Raw genomic sequence first — 9825 nt, forward strand, 5'->3', positions numbered from 1 at the left:
AGGGCTTGGTAGGAAAACAACTAATGGAATACATATCACACTTCTCCTAAGTTCACTACACACAATCAGAATTTAGACCTAACTACAGTACCAAAACGGTTCTCATTACATAGTAACATAGTAGGTGACGGCAGAAAAAGACCTGTACGGTCCATCCAGTCTGCCCAATAAGATAAACTCATATGCGCTGATGCAAGGATGACCACTTTACTGCTTTACAGATCTCCACGGAAGATATCTGAATCACTATCTCTGACCACAATGTCACCATGTCCTGGTTGAATGGGCCCAATGACTCTCTGGATCCACTCGACCTTTGAGAATATATGACGAAGACTTCAGACAAATCTTAAGCATGAGTAGGAAGATTATCATACTACAATTCGACATGTCCAGTGCATTTGACGTAGTAGATCAAAACATCTTATCTACAATTCTTGAAGCAATGGGCATTTGCGGAGATGTTCATAAGTGGTTCATGGGATTCCTATGTAACAACATCTCTATGTAACAATAAGTGATTACGTTCTAATCTATTACCACCAAGAATGATTTATTGTAAGCCACATTGAGCCTGCAAAGAGGTGGGATAATGTGGGATACAAATGCAATAAATAAATTCCTTAAATCCAGAACATACAAAGTCAAAATGGGAGGATCCACCTCTCCAGACTGGTCCCCAGATTGTGGAGTTCCTCAGGGATCTCAAATATCTCCCATTCTCTTTAACATCATGATGGAACCCCTAGGTTTGCAGTCTTTTATATAAGTCAATGACGTGACTATTTATCTTCTCTTTGACACTCAAATTCAGGATATCCTCTCCAACATTCAATGAATCTTAGTTATCATGGAGAACTGGGCAACATCCTTCCATCTAAAATTAAACAGGGAGAAAACTAAATTTCTCATAATTTCTAGTTCCAACAACTTCCACAATCAGACCATTTTACCATCAATCAGACAAACTATCTATTGGAACATAATAAAATTCTTGGGATCATCATTGACTAGTACCTATTATGTGAAGATCAAGTTAATTCCGTAGTAACCAAAACCTTTAGAATTTTATGGAAGCTGAAAAGAATCAGATCTTTCTTCCCGTTTTCTACTTTCCGTTCCCTTATACAAACATTAGTCATTTCACAATTGGATTACTGCAACTCAGTCTATTTAGGGAATAAGGAATCCATCATCAAAAAAACTTCAAACTACCCTAAGTACTGCTGCTAGACTCATATGCATTCAAGCTCAAACTCAATGCAGAAAAAACCCAATGCTTAATACTCACCTCTCAACACAATACGAACAAATTCACCACCATAAACACACCAAATCTGACACTCCCTATCTCGGACACCCTAAAAATCTTAGGGGTGACTATTGATCGTCATCTAACACTTGAGAATCATACGAACAACACAACCAAGAAGATGTTCCACTCAATGTGGAAATTAAAAAGAGTAAAACAATTCTTCCCAATGACAGTCTTCCGTAACTTGGTACAATCAATGGTGCTCAGCCACCTAGACTACTGTAATGCACTATACACTGGCTGCAAAGAACAAACAATCAAGAAACTCCAGACAGCCCAGAACACCGCAGCCAGACTTATATTTGGAAAAGCAAACTATGAAAGAGCTAAACCACTACGAGCAAAGCTACACTGGCTCCAGCTCAAAGAACGTATCACGTTTAAGATTTGTACACTAGTTCATAAAATCATCCATGGAGACGCCCCAGCGTATATGTCAGACCTGATAGACTTACCGACAAGGAACGCCAAAAGATCAGCCCGCACATTCCTCAATCTTCATCTCCCAAGCTGCAAAGGTTTAAAATACAAACTTACGCATGCAGCAAACTTCACCTACTTGAGTGCCAAGCTATGGAACGCACTACCGCACAACCTGAGAGGGATCTACGAACTAACAAACTTTCGAACATCACTGAAGACCCATCTTTTTAAAAAGGCATACCACACAGAATAACAAATAGAAATGTATACATCTCCCACACCTTTACTTCGAACTATTTTTATGATATCTGCTTGCTTTAAACTCTAATATGTTATTCAACATCTCTATGTAACAATAAGTGATTACGTTCTAATCTATTACCACCAAGAACGATACATTGTAAACCACATTGAGCCTGCAAAGAGGTGAGATAATGTGGGATACAAATGCAATAAATAAATAAATATGCAAAGCTTCAAAATTCAATAGGGCATCCCCAGTATTTTGTAAATTACATTGGCTACCAATTAAAGCCAGAATCATCTTTAAAACATGTACATTCATCTACAAAATTATCTATGGCAAGAGCCCAGATTACATGATAAAGCTGACAGTTTCTTGATCTAGTAGATATATTTGAAGGTAGGTAGATCTATCTCATGCTACATTTCCCCAGCTATAAAAACATCTATATATATAAAACTCACCCTCAACGTTCTATTGTCTGCTGACGTCACTGAAGCCAAGGTTCGTATGTTCGAAGCTCTGAAGCCACGAAAATCACAGTCTCTGGGCCCCGTCCTCGCGTCAAACGTTATGACATTGAGGGCGAAGCAGATTCTCACCTCCAATGATCTACTCAGGCCACAAACTCCGGATTTCCACACTGTAGCTCTGCTCCGCCCTCACGTCAAAACGCGATGACGTCGAGGGTGGATCACGAAAACCGCCACCCACACAGAGCTACAACGGAAACGGCAGCGGTGCACAACACGAACCACGTAAAACAGCGACGACCCATGCAGCCATGAAACCCTTGCTAGCGCCCGTTTCATTGCGCTCAGAAATGGGCCTTTGTTTACTAGTCAGATATAAATCCACATCAAACAGAGATTTCTCACATACATACAGATTCAAAATGGTGGAACTCCATCCCTAGTGAGATAAAAAGAATGACCAACTATCTAATATTTTGCAAATTTCTCAAGGCATTCCTTTTAACAAATTTTTGCACTGTTAGACAATGAACTAAACAGCAAACGTTATGGATATCTTTATTGTTTGCTCTTTTCAAAATCTGTTTATATGTTTTCTTCATACTTGTACAAATATATTGTATGCATTTCTAGTCCTAATTATTGTAAACCACATAGAACTGAATAATTAACATTCAGATTATGTGGGATATAAGTAAATAAATAAATACATAAAATAATTAGTGAATTAGGTGCTATCAATTATTGGAGTTAATTGGGGTTTATTGGCACTTAGTTGGCAGTAATTACATGTTTATCTCCCCTATGCCCTACTCTATAGCATGTGTGCCTCAATGTCACAGTGCACAACTCAAAAGAGGGTGTGGCCATGGGAGGGGCATGGGCGGGTCAGAGGCATTTCCAGAAATTAAACGCGATGTTATAGAATACTTGGATGTACATAGTCAACTGACATCGGTTGGATGCTAGCATTTGCACCAGGTTTCACCGGGCGTTAAGTCCTCGTGCTATTTTATAAAGGTTGTTTAGCGCTAGGTGACCTTTATAGAATTCGCACTTAGGGCTAGATTCTACATATGGCGCCTGAAAATTCTGAACGGGAAAAAGTTCTATAAAGTACACCTACATTTCAGCATGGTTTATAGAATACACCCAGCACCTGTCTGTGTGACTAAATTTAGTCACGGGCAGTTACGCCAAGAAGACTTGGTGTAAATGCCGACGCTTTAATTAGGCGTGGACCAGGTGTATTCTATAACGCTCATTGATTTTTTAAACGCCCATGACCTGCTCATGGCCACTCCCCCTTTTCAGCTATGCACCTTAAGTGCATTCCATTACAGAATACACTTAGTTTATTTTATTTATTTATGTTACATTTGTACCCCGCGCTTTCCCACTCATGGCAGGCTCAATGTGGCTTACATGGGGCAATGGAGGGTTAAGTGACTTGCCCAGAGTCACAAGAAGTCGGCCCTTGCAGATCACCAATGTGGCTGCGCAGGCTTCTGCTTCTGTGAGTCTGACGTCAGACTCACAGAAACAGAAGCCTGCGCAGCCTTCTACATGGAATGTTGCTAGTGGAATAGCAACATTCCATGTAGAATCTCCAATAGTAGCAACATTCCATGTAGAATCGCCAATAGTATCTATTTTATTTTTGTTACATTTGTCTCCTGCGCTTTCCCACTCATGGCAGGCTCAATGCGGCTTACATGGGGCAATGGAGGGTAAAGTGATTTGCCCAGAGTCACAAGGAGCTGCCTGTGCCGGGAATCAAACTCAGTTCCTCAGGACCAAAGTCCACCACCCTAACCACTAGGCCACTCCTCCACTGTTGCTACTATTTGAGAAGTCGGCCCTTGCGGATCACCAATGTGGCCGCGCAGGCTTCTGCTTCTGTGAGTCTGACGTCCTGCACGTATGTGCAGGACGTCAGACTCACAGAAACAGAAGCCTGCGCAGCCTTCTACATGGAATGTTGCTAGTGGAATAGCAACATTCCATGTAGAATCTCCAATAGTAGCAACATTCCATGTAGAATCTCCAATAGTATCTATTTTATTTTTGTTACATTTGTACCCTGCGCTTTCCCACTCATGGCAGGCTCAATGCGGCTTACATGGGGCAATGGAGGGTTAAGTGACTTGCCCAGAGTCACAAGGAGCTGCCTGTGCCTGAAGTGGGAATCGAACTCAGTTCCTCAGTTCCCCAGGACCAAAGTCTACCACCCTAACCACTCCTAGGCCACTCCTCCACTGTTGCTACTATTTGAGATTCTACATGGAATGTTGCTATTCCACTAGCAACATTCCATGTAGAATCTCCAATAGTAGCAACATTCCATGTAGAATCTCTAATAGCAGCAACATTCCATGTAGAATCTCCAATAGTATCTATTTTATTTTTGTTACATTTGTACCCCGCGCTTTCCCACTCATGGCAGGCTCAATGCGGCTTACATGGGGCAATGGAGGGTAAAGTGATTTGCCCAGAGTCACAAGGAGCTGCCTGTGCCGGGAATCAAACTCAGTTCCTCAGTACCAAAGTCCACCACCCTAACCACTAGGCCACTCCTCCACAGTTGTGTGCGTAAATTCTACTTAATGCCAACTAGTGTCAATAATTGCTTGCTAATTAGCAATTATCAACGTTGAATTGTTAACTAATTAAATTGTGTGGCCAAATCCAGAATCTGGCCCCGAGTGCGTGCATAGCTTATAGAATGCTAGCACTTAGCACGTCAGAGACATCAACAATTGCCATTTATGAACGTAAACGCTAGGTGCTACTCTATAAAGTATAGGCCAACATCACTTACTAGATTCTATATAGGGAGCCCAAATTTGGGTGTGAATCCCAGATCCGCACACAAACTAATTAATGAGCATAAACAAATAATTAGTGTTAATTAGCACTCATTTGGGTTTACCTGTGAATTTACCCTGTGGCCTATTCTAAAAAATGCGCACCTAAATTTTATAGTGCACATCTCAAATGGGGGTGTGGCCATGGGAGGGGCCTGGGCAGGTCAGGGGTATTCCCAGAGATCAGGCACGATGTTATAGAATAGGGTTACTTATGCACCCAACTGCCATAAATTGTGCACCAGCATTTACACCAGGTTTCAGCAGGCGTAAGGTTAGGCACGAAATCTGTGCTAAAGTAGTATTCTGTTAAGGGCACATCTTGCGGAGTGCCCTGTACAGATTACTAGTTTAGCATGGATCTTCCCAGCGCCTAATATTGGAGTGGAGGAGTGGTCTAGTGGTTACTGAGGCAACCAGTTCAAATCCCACTGCTGTTCCTTGTGATCTTGGGCAAGTCACTTAATCCTCCATTGTCTCAGGTACAAACCTAGATTGTGAGCCCTCCTGGGACAGAGAAATACCCAGTGTAACAGAATGTAACTCACCTTGAGCTACTACTGAAAAAGGTGTGAGCAAAATCCAAATAAATTATTTGAGATTCTGTTGCTACTATCTGAGATTTTACATGGAATGTTGCTACTATTTGAGATTCTACATGGAATGTTGCTATAGTGGAGGAGTGGCCTAGTGGTTAGAGCACTGGTCTTGCAATCCAGAGGAATCCAGAGGTGGCCGGTTCAAATCCCACTGCTGCTCCTTGTGATCTTGGGCAAGTCACTTAACCCTCCATTGCCTCAGGTACAAACTTAGATTGTGAGCACTCCAGGGACAGAGAAATACCCAGAGTACCTGAATGTAACTCACCTTGAGCTACTACTGAAAAAAGTGGGATCAAAAATAAATAAATAAATTCTCCTCTTTGGGGGGGGGGGGGGGAATTCTATATACAGCGCCAAAATAAACTGCACTTAGCCCTATTCTATAAACCTCACCTAGAGTGAGGTGCAGTTTACAGACTACACGTACGCCCATCCCCACAACTAAAATTTAGGTGCTAATTTAGGCCTAACTTAGGCACGGATCAGACATATTCTATAACAGTGTGCATAAGTTTTAGAAACGCTCATGATCCACCCATACCCCTCCCGTGGCCACACTGCCTTTTGTGATCTGCACTTTAGAATTTACATGCACAGCTTTTACAGGATATGCTTAGAAAGCTGCATGTGTAAATTCTAAATTTGTGCCAATAGTTAATTGGCTTGTTAATCAATTACTACTACTACTACTTATTTCTATAGCGCTACTAGACGTACGCAGTGCTGTACACTTGAACATGAAGAGACAGTCCCTGCTCGACAGAGCTTACAATCTAATTAGGACAGACAAACAGGACAAACAAGAGATAAGGGAATATTAAAGTGAGGATGAGAAAATAAGGGTTCTGAACAAGTGAATAAGGGTTAGGAGTTAAAAGCAGCATCAAAAAGGTGGGCTTTTAGCTTAGATTTGAAGACGGCCAGAGATGGAGCTTGACGTACCGGCTCAGGAAGTCTATTCCAGGCATATGGAGCAGCAAGATAAAAGGAACGGAGTCTGGAGATAGCAGTGGAGGAGAAGGGTGCAGATAAGAGAGATTTACCCAGTGAACGGAGTTCCCTAGGAGGAATGTAGGGAGAGATGAGAGTGGAGAGATACTGAGGAGCTGCAGAGTGAATGCACTTATAGGTCAATAAGAGGAGTTTGAACTGTATGCGAAAACAGATAGGAAGCCAGTGAAGTGACTTGAGAAGAGGGCTAATATGAGCATAACGACACTGGCGGAATATCAGTCGTACAGCAGAATTTTGAACAGATTGAAGAGGAGAGAGATGGCTAAGTGGGAGACCTGTGAGAAGCAAGTTGCAATAGTCTAAGCGAGAGGTGATAAGAGTGTGGATGAGGGTTCTGGTAGTGTGCTCAGAAAGGAAAGGGCGAATTTTGCTGATATTATAGAGAAAGAAACGACAGGTTTTAGCAGTCTGCTGAATATGTGCAGAGAAGGAGAGGGAGAAGTCGAAGATGACCCCAAGGTTGTATGCGCAATTTGGCTGCACTGCCAAATTTGAACATGCAACTTTAGTTGCCATACATAGAGGGCATACGCAGAACATTATTATCACGTGAAGTGCGCAATCCATCAAATCCTATCAGTTGAATGCACTGCATGGCGACCTTAGTCATACCAACTTACATCACCCATTGACCTGTTCTACATTTTGATAGTCAAAGCTGTATTTGTGTGTCAAAATGTGCGCCAAGGCACCAATTTATAGAATCCCCCCCCCCCAACTGTTATTTTTTGTTACATTTGTACCCCGCGCTTTCCCACTCATGGCAGGCTCAATGCGGCTTACATGGGGCAATGGAGGGTTAAGTGACTTGCCCAGAGTCACAAGGAGCTGCCTGTGCCTGAAGTGGGAATTGAACTCAGTCCCTCAGTTCCCAGGACCAAAGTCCACCACCCTAACCACTAGGACACGCCTCCACTGTTGCTACTATTTGAGATTCTACATGGAATGTTGCTATTCCACTAGCAACATTCCATGTAGAAGTCGGCTCTTGCAGATCACCAATGTGGCCGCGCAGGCTTCTGCTTCTGTGAGTCTGACGTCAGACTCACAGAAACAGAAGCCTGCGCAGCCTTCTACATGGAATGTTGCTAGTGGAATAGCAACATTCCATGTAGAATCTCCAATAGTAGCAACATTTCATGTAGAATCTCTAATAGTAGCAACATTCCATGTAGAATCTCCAATAGTATCTATTTTATTTTTGTTACATTTGTACCCCGCGCTTTCCCACTCATGGCAAGCTCAATGCGGCTTACATGGGGCAATGGAGGGTTAAGTGACTTGCCCAGAGTCACAAGGAGCTGCCTGTGCCTGAAGTTTGCACTCATAAGTGATCTGAGTATCACCAATTAAAACTTTGAAATCTGCTTCCATTGCTCTTTTCCTCAGCAAAGAACTTCTGATTTAGCAACATTTAACGTTAACCTCTTTCCTTCAACTAACTGGCTACCGCCTCCAATACCGCATTAATCCACCCTAGATTATTCTTCCAATGCAAACCCACAGGGATAAAAATTTGGATCATCTGCAAAACAAACAAAAAAAAAAGTAGTTGCCGAATCCTGGCCAAACTAGCTCCCTACAAAAGAGGAGCCAAAAAAATAGTTAAAACCATGGGAGAAAGCATGGAACCTTACAGGGCTCCACACACCATACTGTCAGCAATCCACCTGGTACTAATGTGTTAAAATGCCTTGAGATATCTCGCATATCTAATTTCACATTCAGGATCTGTAAAACCTCTGCATTAACTGTTGGGGTGTTCCCAGCATTTTGCTGCGCATTTAAATGCAGAGAAAATGGCATGCATTGACTGCAGGACAGATAACACAGCGCATTTTGAGTTAGCTACATCTCTTCAGGTCATATTAACTGTGAACTGCTCAGTCATATACCAATTAAGCTCACTTTGTCAAGGCGCAAACCCTGCCCATCACACGTCCCCTACCGTATTAGCTGTTTAACGAGGGAATTTACCATGCACTGTTAAGGCATTGCGCGTTAACTACCAGCCAGTGATAATTCGCAGCAAGTCCAAAAAGAATGATTCTCGGAGAAATGGTAAATACTCCCTCCACCTGTCGGTAGAACTGTGTCCAGAGACCAGGTAGTAGGACGTCCACTATCCCTCAGCGATTCAATCGCAGGGCTACTTTTGTTCCCACGGGTCTCTCTCCTCCAGTATCCGAGTCCGAAAGCGTTTTGACTGCTTTTAAACAGTCTCTTTAATATCCTCCAAAATAAGTCCTTGCAGGCAGCACTCCTGTTATATAATGAGAGTTAGAGAGCATTCATCTCTCTCCTGGTATTGGGCAATAGGTAAAAGACGGATAACAGCGGGATCCTCGGGGATTTATTCAGTCCAGCACGGCTTCTTTCAGCGGAAGGGTTCATCTTTGCATGTCCTGCTCCTTGCTGGATCTAAAACGCTGACCACTTTATATTGTCACAGTTCAAGTCACAAGGCTTCACACACACAGTCTTTTGAACCTGCTTGAGTCAAATTAAATAAACTTCCAGCACAAGTCCCCCATCGCATCCCCTCCCCTTCAGGGAACGAGAAGCTGAAGCAGCACCACCCACATCGCAGTTGCAGCTTTTCTGTGATTCTTTCCTTCCTTCTCTGCAGCAAAAAAAAAGTCAATTAAAATCCTTAGGCTTTGACACTGTCACATCAGCAGGAGGTTCTGTCAAACAAGGACTGACAATTTCCAAAATCCATTGGATGCCTCACTTCCCACACGCCAGGGATCCACCACGTCTCTTTTAGGTGGTTTCCTGACATACTGATTAGTTCCCAAGGAAAAAACCTCTATCCCTCTGGGGAGCAGGAAAACAAGGTGTTCTGCGCTCCTCCCCTCTGCTGGCCATGGGTAAGCTCGTCCCG

At 42.8% G+C, this 9825-nt stretch overlaps 1 protein-coding gene across 1 annotated transcript in view; it reads right to left on the bottom strand.

Moving 5' to 3' along the window:
• LOC115458762 (ankyrin repeat domain-containing protein 6-like) overlaps positions 1-9114 on the bottom strand; it is a gene marked incomplete at its 3' end in the record, with an annotated part of 210259 nt that extends 201145 nt beyond the window's left edge. The window contains exon 1 of the mRNA XM_030188573.1: positions 8887-9114. The remainder of the gene's footprint in view (positions 1-8886) is intronic.
• Between the last annotated feature and the right edge of the window lie 711 nt (positions 9115-9825).

Source organism: Microcaecilia unicolor, unplaced genomic scaffold (assembly GCF_901765095.1).
Source record: "Microcaecilia unicolor unplaced genomic scaffold, aMicUni1.1, whole genome shotgun sequence".
NCBI classification, from domain to species: Eukaryota; Metazoa; Chordata; class Amphibia; order Gymnophiona; family Siphonopidae; genus Microcaecilia; species Microcaecilia unicolor.